Genomic DNA, 19837 nt, shown 5'->3' on the forward strand with positions numbered 1-19837 from the left:
GAAACAGTAGCAGAGCATTTGGATAAACATAATTTAATAGGACAGAGTCAGCATGGTTTTATGAAGGGGAAGTCATGTTTGACAAATTTGCTTGAATTCTTTGAGGACATAACATACAGGGTGGATAAAGGGGAACCAGTGGATGTAGTGTATTTGGACTTCCAAAAGGCATTTGACAAGGTGCCACACAAAAGATTACTGATCAAGATAAAAAATCACGGGATTGGGGGTAAGATTGGCTATCTAACAGAAAACAAAGAGTTGGGATAAATGGTTCATTCTCGGGCTGGCAATCAGTAACTAGTGGTGTTCCGCAAGGGTCAGTGCTGGGACCCCAACTCTTTACAATCTATATTAATGATTTGGAGGAAGGGACCGAGTGCAACATATCCAAGTTTGCCGACGATACAAAGATGGGAGGGAAAGCAGTGAGTGAGGAGGACATAAAAAACCTGTAAAAGGACATAGACAGGCTAAGTGAGTGGGCAGAGATTTGGCAGATGCAATATAATATTGGAAAGTGTGAGGTTATGCACTTTGGCAGAAAAAAATCAAAGAGCAAGTTATTATCTAAATGGAGAGAAACTGCAAAGTGCTACAGTACAAAGGGATCTGGGGGGTCCTGGTGCATGAAACACAAAATGTTAGTATGCAGGTGCAGCAGGTGATCAGGAAGGCCAATGGAATCTTGGCTTTTATTGCAAGGGGGATGGAGTATAAAAACAGGGAAGTCTTGCTGCAGTTATACAGGGTATTGGTGAGGCCACACCTGGAGTACTGCGTGCAGTTTTGGTTTCCATATTTAAGAAAAGATATACTTGCTCTCGAGGCGGGTCAGAGAAGGTTCACTCGGTTGATTCCGGAGATGAGGGGGTTGACGTATGAGGAAAGGCTGAGTAGGTTGGGCCTCTACTCATTGGAGTTCAGAAGAATGAGAGGCAATCTTATCGAAACATAAGATTGTGAGAGGGGTTGTGAGGGTGGATGCGGTGAGGATGTTTCCACTGATGGGTGAGACTAGAACTAGGGGGCATAATCTTAGAATAAGGGGCTGCCCTTTCAAAACTGAGATGAGGAGAAACTTCTTTACTCAGAGGGTAGTAAATCGATGGAATTTGCTACCCCAGAGAGCTGTGGAAGCTGCAACATTAAATAGATTTAAAACAGAGATAGACAGTTTCCTAGCAGATAAGGGAATTAGGGGTTACGGGGAGAGGGCAGGGAAGTGGACGTGAGTCTAGGTTCGGATCAGCCATGATCCTATTGAATGGCAGAGCAGGCCCGAGGGGCCGTATGGCCTACTCCTGCTCCTACTTCTTATGTTCTTATGTAGAATCCCAACCTATATCACCCAGTGTGTGGCTGTAAGTACTATTTTAGTGTATGCTTAAGTACTATTGCATGTACTTAATAAATCTATGAGTGTTAACCTTGACGTTTCAAGAACCTTACTTATTTTGAAGAATAGATAGAACATCCAATCATAAATAAATATATCCTCTAACAGATATATGAGTTAAGCAACATAGGGAGATGATTAAGCGCTTGATTTTTTTTGATTTGTTTATAGTGAGAATTGGAAAACAATGTTTGTTTACATAAAGAATTATTTATGCAGCTAAGGTGGGTAAGGGAAACATTATTTCTATTTTCCAGGAACCAAAAAAACACATTACCGTCTCCAGGTATAAATCTTAGAAACAAAAAGCAAAATACTGCAGATGTTGGAAGTATGAAATAAAAACAGAAAATGCTGGAAACACTCAGGATGTCAGGCAGCATCCTTGATAAAAGAGAAAGCTTCGGTTAATGTTTCAGGTCTATGACCCTTCGTCAGAGCCAGAAAAGGTTACAGATGGACAGCTTATAAAGAAGAACAGGACAAGGGAACATGGAGCAAGGGAAAATGACCACATACACAAGAAAAAGAACGATCTGTAAACTGTTCTCCACCTAATCACTTTACAGGTCATTATTTTATTTTCTTGTGTACGTGCTTATTTTTCCTAACCCTCTTTTCCCTTGCTATGTTCCTCCAATGAGCTGCTCATCTGTAATATTTACATGTTACATAGTGTTACATAGGCCAGGATTCTGCGTTGAGAAATATGGTGAGGTTATCGGCGCTCACCGTTATGGAGTAAATTGGACAGCAACTTCCAGAGTCTGCACATGCACAGTTAAATGCGGAAATCTGGAAATTGTGGTGCGAGTTGCCTTGCTCCACCACAGGACCTCGCCGATCAACTCGGCATTGAAATCCATGTAAGAGCGTGGAGTTGTGGTACTTACCCACTAGTTACCCACTAAACATGGCAGAAAAAGTTAGGGCTGGTGCATTCAGGCGTAAGTGAATTTTTAATGGCATGATCAGTCATAATTACTGCCAAACAACCTCTTTGGCCCTGAATATTTAATTTTACAAGTGTGGAGTCTCATTCATTCAGAATTTAATTAGTGTTGGAGATTTTTTTTTAAATTAATAGATTTTTCTTTACTTTTTCTGTCTGTTTCTTTTATCACCCTCTCTCTTAATCACATGGATCAAATACCCGATGACAGTAAGTCTCTGCTCAAAAGCCCGCAAAAACTCTGTGGGCAGCTGGCAGCGTAGTAAATGGCAAGTGTCGTACCTTCATTGCTGACCACAAAATCATAGCATTTACAGCACAGAAACAAGCCATTCGGCTCAACCGGTTCATGCCGGTGTTTACGTCCCACATGAGCCTCCTCCCGCCCTTCTTCGTCTAATCCCATCAACATATCCTTCTATTCCTTTCTACCTCATGTGTTTATGCTATTCACCTCAACTACTCCTTGTGGTAGCGAGTCCCACATTCTAACCATTCTCTGGGTAAAGAAGTTTCTCCTGAATTCACTATTGGATTTATTGGTGATGGCCTTATATTTATGGCTCATAGTTCTGGTCTCGCCCACAAGTGGAAATATATTCTCTACGTCTACCCTATCAAACCCTTTCATAATCTTAGGTCATCCCTCAGTTTTTTCTTTTCTGGGGCAAAGAGCCCCAGCCTGTTCAATCTTTCCTGACAGGTATAACTCTCAGTTCTGGTATCATCCTAGTAAATCTTATTTGCACCTTCTCCAGTGCCTCTATATCCTATTTATAATATGCAGACCAGAACTGTTAACTGTACTCCAAGTGTGGTCTAACCAAGGTTCTATACAAGTTTAACATAACTTCTCCGTGTTCAAATTCTATCCCTCTAGAAATGAGCTTTGTTTGGTTTTTTATCTCCTTATTAACCTGCTTCTCTACCTTTAGTGGTTTGTGTATCTTTACCCCCAGATCCCTCTGTTCCTCGACCCTGTTTAAACACTTACTTTCCAAGGAGTATGTGGCCTCCTTATTCTTCCTACCAAAATGTACCACTCCACACTTAGCTATGTTTAGGTTCATTTGCCAATTACACGGCCATTCTGCAAGTTTATTAAAGTCTTCCTGTATTTTGCCACAGTCCTTCTCTATTAATTACGCCCCCAATTTGGTGTCATCTGCAAATTTTGAAATTGTACTTCCGATTCCCAAATCGTTCATGTAAATGGTGAACAACAGTGGTTCCAGTGCCAATCATTGTGGAACACCATTTCCCACCTTTTGCCAGTCTGAGTAAGTATCTTTAACCCCTACTCACTGTTTTCTGTTTTCTAGCCAGCTTGCTATCCATTCTGCTACTTGTCCTCTGACTCCACATGTTCTGAACTTAGTCATAAATCTACTACCTTATCAAAAGCCTTTTGGAAATTCAAATATATTGGGCCGGATTTTCCGATCGGAGGCTTCCTACGTACGGAACTCTCTGCCCGGGGAGGCCCATCTCCCAGGCAGGCGGATGATGAAGAGGATTCTTGACACATCGGAAGCACTGGGTTTTAGCGTATGCACTTTGCATGCCTGAAACCGGCACTTACGAAGCCCCAATGGGTGCCTGCGTAGCTCGTATGCACCCGTGGGTGTCGGAATATCCAGCCCATTATGTCTACTGCATTGACCTTATCTATCCTTTCTGTTACTTCTTCAAATAATTCAATAAGGTTAATCAAGCATGACCTTCCCTTTTCAAATAATTTTTATTATATTTCCAGTTTCTGGATGATTTTCTATTACATCTTTGAGTAAGGATTCCATTACCTTTCCTACCACCGATGTTAAACTAATTGGTCTATAGTTCTCTGGACTTGTTCTATCTCCCTTTTTAAATATAGGAATCACATTAGCTGTCTGCTGCCACTATTCCCTTTCCTAATGAACTTTTATATATATGTAATACTGCTTCTGCTAACTTCCCTAACTTCTTTTAATATGTGCAGATGGAATCCATCCAGACCAGGGGTTTTACCCTCTCTAAGTTTGACTAGTTTATCTCACCCTTTCTATCTTAAATATCTTTATATCTTGGTTGATCTCTTCTTCTAATGGTATGTCCACCGTGTTCGTCTCCCTGGTAAATACCGAGGCAAAGTAATTATTTAATTTTCATACCATTTTGCTGTCATTACCTGTGATTTTATCATATATATTCCTTAGTAGCTCTAACCCTATCCTGATTGTTCTTTTGTTATTTTTGTATCCGGAAAATACTTTACTTTTTTATATATTCCTTGATAATTTAAGTTTGTAGTTTCTCTTTGCCTTCCTAATTGTTTTTTCTTACTTCTTTCTGAACCTTTTTGTATTCCCCTTTGTTATCCTCTCCTTTGTTGTCAATGTACTCAGTGTATGCCTTTTTTTAGTTTCAATTTTGGCCTTATTTCTTTATTCATCCATGGTGTGTCATTACTGGCTAGTTTGTTCTTGCTTTTTAGTGGATATATTTGTCCTGGATGCTATTGATCACCATTTTAAATGTTCTCTGCTGCTGTTCTATTTCTTTGTCAGTAAATTTTTCCAGTTTACTTTTTCCTAGTTCCATTCCCATCCACTTAAAAGCAGCTTTTTTCCAATTTATTACTTTGGTCTTTGTCTTACTTATGTACTTCTCAAACTTTATCTTAAAGCTTATGTTGTGATCGCTATTACCTAGATGTTCCCCTACGTTTACTTCTCTTACCTGTTCTGGTTCATTTCCCATTACTAGATCCAGCAATGCTCCCTCTCTTGTTGGGCTTTTTACATGCTGGGTAAGAAAAGACTCCTGTACACATTGTAAAAACTCCATTCCCTGTACCCCTTTTGTTACCTCTTGCCAGTTTATTTGGGGGTAGTTTAAATTTCCCATGATTATTATTCGATGTCCTTTATCATTTCACATATTTCCTTAAGTATATCTTCCACCAACTCCTTTCCACTATTAGGTGGTCTGTAGTATAACCATATTAGCGTGGTCGATCTCTTCATATCTTTTATTTCAATCCATATGTATTCTGCTTTTAACTTTGTTAGTTATGTCCCTTTTTTCTACTGACATTATGTTATCTCTAATTAGTACAGCACCCCCTCTTCCTTCCCTAACCAGTATGGTGATGTCATAACCTGCAATATTTCATTGCCAGTCCTGTTCTTTATGTAGCCATGTTTCAGTTATTCCTATTACAGCTGGTTCCTTGCTATAGATTATTCCCACCAGTTTCCCCATTTTATTCTGGATGCTGTGTACATTGCTGTACAGGCAGTTTAATTCATCTTTAATAGTTGTTACTTTTACTTTATTTTTGCAGTCCTTTTATACTTCTGTTTCATAACTGGATTTGTTTCATAGAAACATAGAAGATAGGAGCAAGAGTAGGGCATTCGGCCCCTCGAGCCTGTTCCGCCATTTAATGAGATCATAGAGTCATAGAGTCATAGAGTCATAGAGTAATACAGCACGGATAGAGGCCCTTCGGCCCATCGTGTCCGCGCCGGCCATCAAGCCCTGTCTAATCTAATCCCATATTCCAGCATTTGGCCCGTAGCCTTGTATGCTATGGCATTTCAAGTGCACATCCAAATGCTTCTTAAATGTTGTGAGGGTTTCTGCCTCCACAACCCTTTCAGGCAGTGAGTTCCAGACTCCAACCACCCTCTGGGTGAAAAAGTTCTTTCTCAAATCCCCTCTAAACCTCCCGCCCTTTACCTTGAATCTATGCCCCCTAGTTATCGACCCCTCTACTAAGGGAAAAAGCTCCTCAGCATCCATCCTATCTATGCCCCTCATAATTTTGTACACCTCAATCATGTCCCCCCTCAGCCTCCTCAGCTCCAAGGAAAACAAACCCAACCTGCCCAGTCTCTCTTCATAGCTGAAGCGCTCCAGCCCTGGTAACATCCTGGTGAACCTCCTCTGCACCCTCTCTAACGCGATCACATCCTTCCTGTAGTGTGGCGACCAGAACTGCACACAATATTCCAGCTGTGGCCTAACCAGTGTTTTATACAGCTCCATCATAACCTCCTTGCTCTTATATTCAATGCCTCGGCTAATGAAGGCAAGTATCCCATATGCCTTTTTTACCACCTTATCCACCTGTTCCGCCGCCTTCAGGGATCTGTGTACTTGCACACCCAGATCCCTCTGACCCTCCGTCTTGCCTAGGGTCTTTCCATTCATTGTGTATTCCTTTGCCTTGTTAGTCCCCCCAAAGTGCATCACCTCGCACTTTTCCGGGTTAAATTCCATTTGCCACTGTTCCGCCCGCCCATCTGACCAACCCATCTATATCGTCCTGCAGACTGAGGCTACCCTCCTCGCTATTTACCACCCTACCAATTTTTGTATCATCCGCGAACTTACTGATCATACCCTTTACATTCATATCCAAGTCATTAATGTAGACCACAAACAGCAAGGGACCCAGCACCGATCCCTGTGGTACCCCACTGGCCACAGGCTTCCAGTCACAAAAACAACCTTCGACCATCACCCTCTGCCTTCTGCCACTAAGCCAGTTTTGTATCCAATGTGCCAAGGCACCCTAGATTCCATGGGCTCTTACCTTCTTGACCAGTCTCCTGTGCGGGACTTTATCGAAGGCCTTACTGAAATCCATGTATACCACATCCACTGCGTTACCCTCATCCACACACCTAGTCACCCCCTCAAAAAATTCAATCAAATTAGTCAGACATGATCTTCCCTTGACAAAGCCATGTTGACTATCCCTGATTAATCCTTGCCTCTCCAAGTGGAGACAAATTTTGTCCCTCAGGATTTTTTCCAATAATTTTCCTACCACTGATGTTAGGCTCACTGGCCTGTAGTTCCCCGGTTTTTCCCTACTACCCTTCTTGAATAATGGTACTACATTAGCGGTTCTCCAGTCCTCTGGCACATCCCCTGTGGCCAGAGAGGTCCTGAATATATGTGTTAGAGCCCCCGCAATCTCCTCCTTTGCCTCACACAGCAGCCTGGGATACATTTCATCCGGGCCTGGGGATTTATCCATTTTTAGGCCAGCTAAAACCGCCAATACCTCCCCCCGCTCGATGTTAATATGTTCGAGCATATCACAGTCCCCCCGCCCTATTTCTATGTCTACATCGTCCTTCTCCATAGTGAAAACAGACGCAAAAAATTCATTCAGAACCCCTCCTACATCTTCCGGCTCCACACACAGATTGCCACTTTTGTCCCTAATGGGCCCTATTTTTTCCCTAGTTATCCTCTTACCCTTAATATACTTATAAAACATCTTCGGATTTTCCTTTATTTTGCTTGCCAGTGTTATTTCATGGCCCCTCCTTGATCTCCTAATTTCTTTTTTAAGTATCCCCCTGCACTTTTTGTACTCCTCTAGGGCTTCCTCCGTCTTTAGCCTTTTGTATCTACCAAAAGCCCTCCTTTTTTTCCTAATCCATTCCCGTATATCCCCTGACATCCAAGGTTCCCTGTGGTTTTTGGAACCACCCTTGACCTTTACGGGAACATGTTGCCATTGTATGATCTCAATCTCCCTTCTGAAAGCCTCCCATTGCTCCGATGCGGATTTTCCTACAAGTAGCTGATCCCAGTCCATTTTGGCCAGATCCTGCCTTATCCTATTAAAATCGGCCTTCCCCCAATTTAGAACCTTTATTTCCGGCCCATCCCTGTCCTTTTCCATGGCCACCTTAAATCTTACCATATTATGGTCACTATCACCAAAGTGCTCACCTACTAGCACTTTTTCCACTTGGCCGGCCACATTCCCTAGAATTAGGTCCAGTACCGCCCCCTCTCTTGTAGGACTTTCTACATGCTGGCTCAAAAAGCTCTCCTGGATGCACTTTAAGAATTCTACACCCTCTGAGCCTTTCACACTCTGACTATCCCAGTTAATATTGGGGAAGTTGAAATCCCCCATTATTATTACCCTATTATTTGCACATTTCTCTGAGATTTGCCTACATATCTGTTCCTCTATCTCCCCCTGACTGTTTGGAGGCCTATAGTACACTCCCAGCAAAGTGCTTGCCCCCTTTTTGTTTTTAAGCTCCACCCATATGGCCTCATTGGAGGACCCTGCTAATATATCATCCCTCCTTACTGCAGTAATTGACTCCTTAATTAATATTGCGACACCCCCTCCTCTTATACCTCCCCCTCTGTCTCGCCTGAAGATTCTGTACCCCGGAATATTGAGCTGCCAGTCTTGCCCTTCCCTCAACCATGTCTCCGTGATAGCAACAATATCATACTCCCATGTGTTTATCAACACCTTCAGTTCATCCACCTTATTCGCAAGACTCCTTGCATTAAAATAGATGCCATCCAGCCTTGCCCTTATATATTTGCCCTGTCTACCAAGCTGACTTGTTTTTTTCTCTATAATAGGCTGATAATCCAAATTCAGTACCCTGTCGCTGCTTTCTCCCCATATCCCTTGATCCCTTTAGCCTTAAGATATATATCTAACTCCTTCTTGAATATATTTAATGAATTGGCATCTACTGCCTTCTGTGGTAGAGAATTCCACAGATTCACCACTCTCTGGGTGAAGAAATTCCTCCTCATCTCAGTCCTAAATGGCCTACCCCTTATCCTTAGACTGTGACCCCTGGTTCTGGACTCCCCCGCCATCGGGAACATCCTTCCTGCATCTAGTCTGTCTAGTCCTGTTAGAATTTTATAAGTTTCAATGAGATCCCCTCATTCTTCTAAAGTCTAGCGAATATAAGCCTAATCGACCCAATCTCTCTTCGTACGTCATTCCTGCCATCCCAGGTATCAGTCTGGTGAATCTTCGCTGCACTCCCTCCATGGCAAGAACATTCTTCCTCAGATAAGGCGACCAAAACTGCACACAATACTCAAGGTGTGGTCTCACCAAGGCCGTGTACAACTGCAGCAAGACATCCTTGCTCCTGTACTTGAATCCTCTCGCTATGAAGGCCAACATACTATTTGCCTTCTTAACCGCCTGCTGCACCTGCATGCTTACCTTCAGCGACTGGTGCACAAGGAAGTTGCACTTACCCTTTTTCCAATCTATTGCCGTTCAGATAATAATCTGTCTTCCTGTTTTTGCCACCAAAGTGGATAACCTCACATTTATCCACATTATACTGCATCTGCCATGCATCTGCCCAATCACCCAACCTGTCCATATCATACTGGAGTTTCTCTGCATCCTCCTCACAGCACACACACCCACCTAACTTTGTGTCGTCTGCAAACTTGGAGATATTACATCTAGTTTCCTCGTCTAGATCATTGATATATATTGTGAATAGCTGGGGTCCTAGCACCAATCCCTGCGGTACCCCACTAGTCACTGCCTGCTACTTGGAAAAAGACCCATTTATTCCAACTCTTTGCTTCCTGTCTGCGAACCAGTTCGCTATCCAAGTCAGTACCTTACCCCCCCAATCCCATATGCTTTAACTTTGCACGCCAATCTCTTATGCGGGACCTTATCGAAAGCCTTCTGAAAGTCCAAATACACCACATCCACTGGTTCTCCCTTTTATATTACCTGACCATTTATATTATCCTTGTTCCTTACCTTGCTCTGGCCTTTACTTTCATCTCTTATTTCTTTTGTCTTCAGACTTTTGTTACTTTCACCAGATCCCTTCCTCCCACCCCCCACCCCCATCTTAGAGCAGTAGAGTCATAGAGTTATACAGCACAGAAAGAGGCCCTTCAGCCTGTGATGTATGTACCTTTAAGGGAGAGAACTACTTTTTACAGCTCCTCTATACTGTAGTACCGGCAGTGACCACACCTGTATATAAGCCCTGAGACGTGATCTGTACAGTTAGTTCTAGAGTAACCCTCATTCAGTAAACACCTGTTGTACCGTTTCTCCTGCAGTCTGTGTCTTATTATACACAGACACAACATTGGCGACGAGCAGATTCGAACCTACCTGCAACTCTGCATCACATCCTGGAGAACAGTGGAAGGAGGTCGAGTCCAGAAGCACGGGCGTCGACCACGGGCAACCACCCAGTCATCCAGCGGAGATTTGAGCATCACAGGGGAGGCTGTCGAGAGCCAGGCTTGGCTTTCCAGTCACGGTGGTCCAGCGAAACGGGCTGGCAACAGGTACTGCGCAGATCCTTCCCGGACAGCGGTGGCTAGAGCCAACCGAGCGGCACAGAAAAAGGCCGAGCAGCGTCGATGGGTGAGAGAGAGATGGCAGAGCGCACAGGGCACAGCCGGTGTTCAGGACCGAGCGGCATCAACGGGGAGAGAGACGAGAGAGAGCAGAGCGCAGCCGGTGTTCAAGGGCCGAGCAGCGTCAACGGGGGGAAGAGAGACGAGAGAGAGCAGAGCGCAGCCGGTGTTCAAGGGCCGAGCAGTGTCAACGGGGGAGAGAGGCGCGCAGGAAAACACGAGGCGCTGCCATTGCCACGAGGACCACAGAGAGCGGCATTGGCAGCAGCACAGGAGCAGCGCATGAAACCCACAGGGCATCGCCAATTGCCATGAGGACCGCCGAGAGCGGCGTTGGCAGCAGCGCGGGAGACGCCATTTTAAGCCACAGCGGGGAAAAAAGGAAAGCGCGGGAGACGCCATTTTAAGCCAGTCTAACCACACCCAAAAATGCCGAAGAGTGGCAGTATCACAGCGTTCGACAATGAAGTTGAAGATTGGACGACATATGTCGAACGCATAGAAGTATACTGCAAGGCGAATGAAGTGCCAGATGACAAGAAAGCGCTGGTATTGTTGAATTCAATGGGTGCAAAAACGTATGGCTTACTACGAAACCTAGTAACCCCAGAGAAGCCAGTAGAAAAGGATTTTGAAAACAGTGTCAATCCTACAGGACCACTTAAACCCCACACCGCTGCTGATAGCAGAAAGATTTAAGTTTCACAAAAGGAACCAGCATAAAGATGAAAGTAATGCTGAGTATTTAACGGAACTGCGCAAGCTATCGAAACACTGCCAGTTTGGAACGGGACTAGCAGATACTTTAAGGGACAAGTTTGTGTGTGGGCTTCAAAGTGAAGGAACCCAGAAACAGCTTCTATCAGAAAAGGATCTTACGCTGGACAAGGCTTTCAGCATTGCAGTATCACACGAAGCAGCAGCATGGGGCGCTGCAGAGATACAACGGAGACCGCAAGAATATGGCACAAATGAAATGTCAAACGGAACAGTGAAGTGCTATCGCTGCGGCAGAACAACACACGACCATAATGATTGCTGGTTCAAGGACAAAGTGTGCAGACAGTGTGGAAAAGCAGGACACATAGCAAGAGTCTGCAGGTCGGGAAAGAAAACCAGCAGCAAGAAATCTCCACAGGAGAAGTACAAGAAGGTACATAAGGTGACGGAGAGTAGTTCAGACAAACAGAAGAGTGATACAGACTCCGGAAGCAAGGAGCTGGGTTGTCTGAAACTACATAATGTGATCAAAACGGAGGATCACCAAACTATCTGGGTCACGCTCAAGATAGCAGGAGTCCAAGTGAAAATGGAATTGGACACAGGATCAGCCCTAACAGTCATAAACCGAAGGGACTACAAGCGGCTATTCTCACATATACCCTTGAGAGATACAAAGATTGTCTTGAAGATGTACACGGGGCAAAAAGTCTACCCCAAAGGAAAAATAAGGGTGAACGTTATATATAACGGCAAGTAAACGCCAAAAATGGACCTATATGTATTGCCAGATGGAGGACCACCACTACTAGGACGTGAATAGATCCGGAAGATACAGCTAGATTGGCATTCCATACAAGCACTGACTGTAGATGCCAAAAAGGATGACGACGTCACACCTGGACGACTGTCAAAAATGCTAACTGATGCACAAGAAGTGTTCCAGCAGGGACTCGGAACACTAAAAGGCACAACAACGATGATCAAAATAGAGGAAAATGCAAGCCCAAAGTTTTTTAAGGCCAGACCGGTATCTTATGCGATCCGCCCAGCCGTCGAAGCAGAGCTGGAAGGTTTGGAATGTTCAGGAGTATTGTCCAAAGTGGACTGGAGCGAGTGGGCTACACCCAACATTCCTGTAATGAAGAGGTCATTGAGTAATACGCCTGGGGAACCAAAGAAGGTTCGCATCTGTGGGGACTTTAAGGTGACAGTGAGCCCAGTCCTTCACACTATACAATATCCGCTTCCGCGGATTGAAGATATTTTCGCCTCGCTATCTGGAGGGAAACGCTTCACTAAGATTGATCTGGCCCAGGCGTACCTGCAAATGGAGGTAGAAGAAGCCTCGAAACAGTACCTCACGATCAACACTCATAAAGGTCTCTACCAATACACCCGGCTGGTGTTCGGGGTAGCATCAGCTCCGGCTATTTGGCAAAGGGCAATGGAACAAGTCCTGCAAGGGATTCCAGGGACCCAGTGTTATTTGGACGACATCCTGGTCACGGGCGAAAATGACAGTGATCACCTCGCCAACATGGAGCAGGTGCTCACTAGATTGAAGGAATGTGGGCTCCGAGCTAATCGCCACAAATGCGAGTTTTTCCAGAAGCAGATCTCGTATTGTGGCCACGTTATTGATAAAGCGGGGTTACATAAGTCCCCTGAAAAGATTGAGGCAGTAGTCAAGGCTCCAGCACCGGAAACCGTGTCACAACTGAGGTCGTTCCTCGGGCTGGTGAAGTACTACCATAAGTTCTTGCCGAATTTGTCTACAGTACTACACCCACTGAACACCCTACTGCAAACGGGGGTACCATGGAAGTGGAGTGACGAATGTAAACGAGCTTTCCAGAAGAGCAAAGCATTGATCACATCAAAAGAGGTGTTGGCTCATTTCAACCCAGCACTACCAATTCGGTTGGCGTGTGATGCATCACCCTATTGCATTGGAGCGGTGCTGTCGCACAAATTCCCAGACGACTCGGAGAGGCCAGTAGCCTTTGCGTCTCGGTCACTAACCTCAGCCGAGCATAACTACGCCCAGATTGACAGGGAGGCCCTCAGCCTAGTGTGGGGAGTGAAAAAGTTCAATCACTATCTGCACGGGCAGAAGTTCACCTTGCTGACTAACCACCAACCACTTGTCTCCATCTTTAATCCAAAGAAGGGCGTTCCGGTGATGACTGCACAACGGTTACAAAGATGGTCCCTTTTTCTAGGGGCGCACCAATATGAAATCGAGTATAAGGGCACGAAACAGCATGGAAACGCTGATGGGCTATCACGCCTGCCACTGCCTACTGCGGAGGAAGCACCAGCAGTGGATCCTGTCGAAATATTTCATTCGACTATAATTGAATGCTTGCCAGTAACTAATGCTGGTATAGAGAAGGAGACCCGAAATGACCCGACACTGTCTCAGGTATATGATTTGACGGTGAAGGGATGGCCAGCACATGGCGACTCACTGTTGCCAGCATTCTCATCCAGAAGAGAACAGCTGTCAGTATGCCAGGGGACCTTGATGTGTGGATCCCGAGTGGTAATTCCACCCAAGTTAAGGGAGAGAATGCTCAATGAGCTTCACGAAGGTCATCTGGGAGGGGTGAAAATGAAAAGCCTTGCTCGGGCTTATGTGTGGTGGCCGGGGATCGATCAGCAAATCGAGGACCTGACAAAGAGCTGCTCAGGATGCCAGAAGGTCCAAAATGCACCACCACATGCCCCTCTACACCCATGGGAGTGGCCCTCATCTCCATGGCAATGGGTGCATATTGATTTTGCTGGTCCATTCATGGACTCAATGTTTTTAATAGCCATGGATGCGCACTCGAAATGGCCTGAGGTGATCAAAATGTCCTCCACCACCACGGAGAAAACTATTGCAGTCCTACGGACCATTTTTGCCAGGAACGGCTTGCCAGAGCAGATTTGCTCTGATAACGGACAACAGTTTGTGTCCGAAGAGTTTCGAAGATTTATGAAAAGGAATGGGGTAAGGCATTACACATCCGCCCCATATCATCCAGCTACAAATGGATTGGCTGAGAGGTTCATACAAACCTTTAAAAAAGCAGTAAAGGCCATGTGTGATGACGACATTCCACTGCAGCATAAGGTAGACAATTTCCTGTTAGCCTACAGAAATGCGACACATGCAGTCACCAACCAGGCCCCGGCCATGATGTTCTTTAACCGAAGGTTGAGATCTCGTCTGGATTTGTTCAGACCAAATGTACGAAGAGATGTTGAGAGTAAGCAATTCCAGCACATCAATGAGAAGCCAACAAAGAGCTTCAATGTAGGGCAACCAGTCTTGGCCCGCGACTACCGAACAGAGAAATGGCAACCAGGAACGATATGCACACGGCAGGGGCCACTAATGTACACAATGGATGTTGGGGAGAACATTGTGAGATGCCATGCTGACCAGATCCTAGAGTCACAGGAACGAGTCAACCCCATGTCTCGGCCATATGTACCTGGTGAAGAACCCGACGTACAGGTCGCATCTACCTCAGAAACAATAGCATTGGAAGCTGATGAATCAACTGACGACAGGGTGCTAGAATCGCCTCCGCACCAAGAGCGAGACACTCGGGAAAGGCGTTATCCAGAAAGAATCAGGAAGCCTCCCCAAAGACTGAATTTATAAATAGACTATTTTCAGCTAATGTTGCATGTTAAAAGTTTTAATTGTAATTAGTTTGATATTTAATTGTTAAATGAGTGTTATGGGACTGTTAATCTAAAAAGGGGAGGAATTGTAATGTATGTACCTTTAAGGGAGAGAACTACTTTTTACAGCTCCTGTATACTGTAGTACTGGCAGTGACCACACCTGTATATAAACCCCGAGTAGTGATCTGTATAGTTAGTTCTAGAGTAACCCTCATTCAGTAAACACCTGTTGTACCGTTTCTCCTGCAGTCTGTGTCTTATTATACACAGACACAACACAGCCCATCATGTCTGCGCCAGCCATCAAGCCCTGTCTATTCTAATCCCATTTTCCAGCACTTGGTCCGTAGCCTTGTATGCTATGGCATTTCAAGTGCTCATCTGAATGCTTCTTGAATGTTGTGAGGGTTCCTGCCTCTACCACCCTTTCAGGCAGTGAGTTCCAGATTCAAACCACCCTGAAAGAGTTTTTCCTCAAATCCCCTCTAAACCTCCTGCCCCTTACCTTGAAACTATGCCCCCTGGTTATTGACCCCGCTACTAAGGGGAAAAGTTCCTTTCTATCTATCCTATCTATGCCCCTCATAATTTTGTACACCTCAATCAGGTCCCCCCTCAGCCTTCTCGTCTCTAACGAAAACAACCCCAGCCTGTCCAGTCTCTCTTCATAGCTGAAGCACTCCAGCCCAGGTAACATCCTGGTGAATCTCCTCTGCACCCTCTCCAATGCAATCACATCCCTCCTATAGTGTGGCGACCAAAACTGCACATAGTATTCCAGCTGTGGCCTAACTAACATTTTGTACAGCTCCATCATAACCTCCCTGCTCTTATATTCTATGCCTCGGCTAATGAAGGCAAGTATCCCATATGCCTTTTTAACCACCTTATCTACCTGCCCTGCTGCCTTCAGGAATCTATGTACATGCACACCAAGGTCCCTCTAATCCTCTGTCCTTCCTAGGGTCCTACCATTCATAGTGTATTCCCTTGCCTTGTTAGTCCTCCCAAAATGCATCACCTCACACTTTTTAGGGTTAAATTCCATTTGCCACTGTTCTGCCCATCTAACCATCCCGTCTATATCGTCCTGTAGCATGAGGCTTCCCTCCTCGCTATTTACCACTCCACCAATTTTCGTGTCATCTGCGAACTTACTGATCATACCTCCTACATTCATATTTAAATCATTAATGTACACTATAAACAGCAAAGGACCCAGCACCGATCCCTGTGGTACACCAACTGACACAGGCTTCCAGTCACAAAAACAACCTTCGGCCATCACACTCTGCCTCCTGCCACTAAGCTAACTTTGGATCAAACGTGCCAAATTGCCCTGGATCCCATGGGCTCTTACCTTCTTGACCAGTCTCCCATGTGAGATTTTGTCAAAAGCCTTACTGAAGTCCATGTAGACTACATCAACTGCACTACCCTCATCCACACACCTAGTCACCCCCTCGAAAAATTCAATCAAATTGGCAGACATGATCTCCCCCTGACAAAGCCATGCTGACTATGCCTGATTAATCCCTGCCTCTCCAAGTGGAGACTAATTCTGTCCCTCAGAATTTTTTCCAATAATTTCCCTACCACTGATGTTAGGCTCACTGGCCTGTAATTCTCTGGTTTATCCCTACTACCCTTCTTGAACAATGGTACTACATTAGCTGTTCTCCAGTCCTCCGGCACCTCCCCTGTGGCCAGAGAGGTTCTGAAAATTTGTGTCAGAGCCCCTGCAATCTCCTCCCTTGCCTCATACAGCAGCCTGAGATACATCCCGTCAGGGCCTGGGGATTTATCCACTTTTAAGCCCGATAAAACCACTAGTACCTCCTCCCTCTCAATACTAATTTGTTCAAGTATATCACAACCCCCCTGCCTGATTTCTATGCCTACATCGTCCTTCTCCATAGTGAACACAGATGCAAAATATTCATTTAAAACCTCACCTACATCTTCCGGCTCTACACACAGATTGCCACTTTGGTCCCTAATGGGCCCTACTCTTTCCCTGGTTATCCTCTTGCCCTTAATATACTTATAAAACACCTTGGGATTTTCCTTTATTTTGCCCACCAGTGTTTTTTCATGCCCCCTCTTTGCTCTCCTAATTTCTTTTTTAAGTACCCCCCTGCACTTTCTATACTCCTCTAGGGCTTCCACTGTTTTTAGTCCTTCGTATCTGCCAAAAGCCTTCCTTTTTTTCCTAATCCATTCTTGTATATCCCTTGACATCCAGGGTTCCCTGGGCTTGTTGGTCCCACCCTTGACCTTTATGGGAACATGTTGGCATTGTACTCTCTCTATTTCCTTTCTGAAAGACTCCCACTGCTCTGATGTGGATTTTCCTCCAAGTAGCTGATCCCAGTCCACTTTGGCCAGATCCTGCCTTATCATATTAAAATCAGCCTTCCCCCAATTTAGAACCTTTATTTCCAATCCATCTTTGTCCTTTTCCATGACTACCTTAAATCTCACCGAATTATGGTCACTGTCACCAAAATGCTCTCCTACTGACACTTCTACCACTTGCCCGGCTACATTCCGTAGAATTATGTCCAGTACCACCCCCTTTCTTGTAGGACTTTCTACATACTAGCTCAACAAGCTCTCCTGGATGCACTTTAAGAATTCCGCACCGTCTAAGCCTTTCACACTCTAACTATCCCAGTTAATATTGGGAAAGTTGAAATCCCCTACTATTATTACCCTATTATTTCTGCACTTCTTTGAGATTTGCCTACATATCTGTTCCTCTATCTCCCCCTGACTCTTTGGGGGCCTATAATACACTCCCAGCAAAGTGCTTGCCCCCTTTTTGTTTTTAAGTTCTACCCATATGGCCTCATTAGAGGAACCTGCTAAGATATCATCCCTCCTTACAGCAGTAATTGACTCCTTGATTAATATTGCGACACCCCCTCCTCTTTTACACTCCCCTCTGTCTCGCCTGAAGATTCTATACCCCGGAATACTGAGCTGCCAGTCCTGCCCCTCCCTCAACCATGCCTCTGTGATAGCAACAATAGCATACTCCCATGCATAATAACAACAGGAAACACTGGAAAAACTCAGCAGGCCAGGCAGCATCGGTGGAGAGAGAAACAGAGTTAATGTTTCAGGTCAATGACCTTTCGTCAGAACTGGAAAAAAAGCAGGAAATGGAAATGCAAGATTGGGGGCTAGGAAAAGGAGGAGGGGATGAAAGAACAAAAGGGAAGGTTAGTGATAGGATAGAAAGCAGGAGAGATTAAGAGACATTAAGAGATATTCAAGGCAAGGGGAGGTGGAAATGGGACAGGTTGAGGAACAAAGGATGGCTGTAGATGGGGTGTGAATTGTGCTGGTAGAATGAAGGACAGCTGAAGGGATGGAAGAAAACACAAAAAGTGTGGATAAAAAAAAGAAGAAAATATGTATATGTGATAGGGGCTGAGGTTATGGTCTGAAATTGTTGAACTCTATGTTGAGTCCAGAGGGCTGTAGAGTGCCTAATGGAAAGATGAGGTGCTGTTCCTCGAGCTTACGCTGAGCTTCCGTGGAACAATGCAAGAGGCCGAGGATGGTGAGGTCTGAGTGGGAATGGAGCAGTGAATTAAAGTGACAGGCCACCGGGAGCTCGGGGTCCCCCTTACAGTCTGAATGGAGGTGTTCCGCAAAGCGGTCACCCAATCTGCGTTTGGTCTCCCCAATGTTGAGGAGACCACATCGTGAGCAGCGAATACAGTATACTAAATTGCAAGAAGTACAAGTAAATCACTATTTCACCTGGAAGGGGTGTTTGAGGCCCTGGACAGTGGGACGGGGGGAGGTATAAGGGCATGTGTTGCATCTCCTGCGCTTGCACGGGAAGGGAACGGTCCCTACGGAATGCTGAAAGGGGAGGTGAGGGGAAGATGCGTTTGGTGGTGGGATCACGCTGGAGGTGGCGGAAATGGCGGAGGATGATCCGTTGAATGTGGAGGTTGGTGGGGTGAAAGGTGAGGACAAGGGGAACTCTATCGTGGTTCCGGGAGGGAGGGGCAGGGGTGAGGGAACAAGTACGGCAGATAGAATGGACACAGTCGAGGGCCGTGTCAACCACAGTAGAGGGGAATCCTCGGTTGAGGAAAAAGGAAGACATATCAGAAGCACTGGTATGGAAGGTGGCATCGTTGGAGCAGATGCGGCGGAGACGGAGAAACTGGGAGAATGGAATAGAGTCCTCACAGGAGGCGGGGTGGGAGGAAGTGTAGTCCAGGTAGCTGTGGGAGTCAGTGGGCTTGTAGTGAATGTTAGTCAATAACCTATCCCCAGAGATGGAGGCGGAGAAGTCGAGGAAGGGAAGAGTCGGAGATGGCCCATGTGAAGATGAGGGAAGGGTGGAAATTGGAAGCAAAGTGAATGAAATTTTCTAGTTCAGGGTGAGAGCAGGAGACGGCACCGATACAGTCATCAATGTACCGGAAAAAGAGGTGAGGGAGGGGACCCGAGTAGGACTGGAACAAAGAGCGTTCCACATATCCCACAAAGAGGCAGGCAAAGCTAAGACCCATGCAGGTACCCATAGCAACACCTTTGATTTGGAGGAAATGAGTGGAGTCAAAGGAGAAGTTGTTCAATGTGAGAACAAGTTCAGCCAGGCGGAGGAGGGTGGTGGTGGATGGGGACTGGTTGGGCTTCTGTTCAAGGAAGAAGCGGAGCGCCCTCAAGCCATCCTGGTGGGGGATGGAGGTATAGAGGGATTGTACGTCCGTAGTGAAAAGGAGGCGGTTGGGGCCGGGAAACTGGAAACTGTTAAAGTGGCGGAGGGCGTCGGAAGAGTCACGGATGTAGGTGGGAAGAGACTCAACAAGGGGAGAAAAAATAGAGTCGAGATAGGAAGAGATAAGTTCCATAGGGCA

The sequence above is a fragment of the Somniosus microcephalus genome, chromosome 6, assembly GCF_052327205.1.
Source record: "Somniosus microcephalus isolate GS21.2 chromosome 6, FLI_Smic_1.0, whole genome shotgun sequence".
In the NCBI taxonomy this organism is placed as follows: Eukaryota; Metazoa; Chordata; class Chondrichthyes; order Squaliformes; family Somniosidae; genus Somniosus; species Somniosus microcephalus.